Source organism: Rhagoletis pomonella, unplaced genomic scaffold, assembly GCF_013731165.1.
Source record: "Rhagoletis pomonella isolate Grant_MI unplaced genomic scaffold, Rhpom_1.0 Rhpom_scaffold_00411, whole genome shotgun sequence".
In the NCBI taxonomy this organism is placed as follows: domain Eukaryota; kingdom Metazoa; phylum Arthropoda; class Insecta; order Diptera; family Tephritidae; genus Rhagoletis; species Rhagoletis pomonella.
Window position 1 is genome coordinate 26,631 of NW_023458965.1, and position 943 is coordinate 27,573.

A 943-nucleotide genomic window follows, 5' to 3' on the forward strand; every position below is an offset into this window, starting at 1 on the left:
TTTTTCCGCCGGGATTACAAAATCTATTATATTTTAAGACAGCACCAAAATATTTCGGAAAAATATTAAGATTTAAGCGAGCTGGACCGATTTGAAAATACCTCCAAAAATTGAGGTTTTTATGAATAAAAATAGTTTCTTAAAGAAATTTTTGGAAAAAGTCCCCTCAGATGATAAAACAAATTAGGCTTAAAAATTCTGCATAAAAATATTTAAAAATCTTATCAACGGAATCGTAGTAATGGGATTTTAGATGCTGTTTTTTTACTTTTTTCAAAGATTGATTTACGAAAAACTTAAATAACTGGGCCAAAACTATTCTCATTTAGACTTATGGGATCTCGGTAGAAAGGTATTTTCCCACTATTTTTATTTATGTACAAAAAAGTCATTCGTGTCCCAATATTTTTTTTTAAATACCAACACATCTTAATTCAACTTTGCATGATATTCGTTCATCCTACCTTTCTCTTTCATCATTTGAATGAGTTTATTAACAAAGAAATAAAGAGGGTGAGAAAATACCTTTCCAATGATATCTCACAAGTCTAAATCGGGAGAGTTTAAGCTCAGTTATTCAAGTATTTCTTATACCAATCTTTGAAAAAAGTTAAAAACAGCATCAAAAATCTCATTATTACGATTTCGTTAAAAATTTTTTTTTAAATTTTTTAAAAATATTTTTATGCAAATTTTTTAAGCTTAAACCGTTTTATCATTTGAGGAGATTTTTCAAAAAAAAAAATCTTTAAGAAACTATTTTTATTCATAAAAAACTCCATTTTTGGAGGTATTATCAAATCGGTCCAGCTCACTTAAATCTTAATATTTTTTCGAAATATTTTGGTGGACGTCTTAAAATATAATAGATTTTATAATTCCAATGGAAAAACAGTACCGATTTTTTTTTTGTATGGGGAGTGATGCAGTCTAATGTACATGT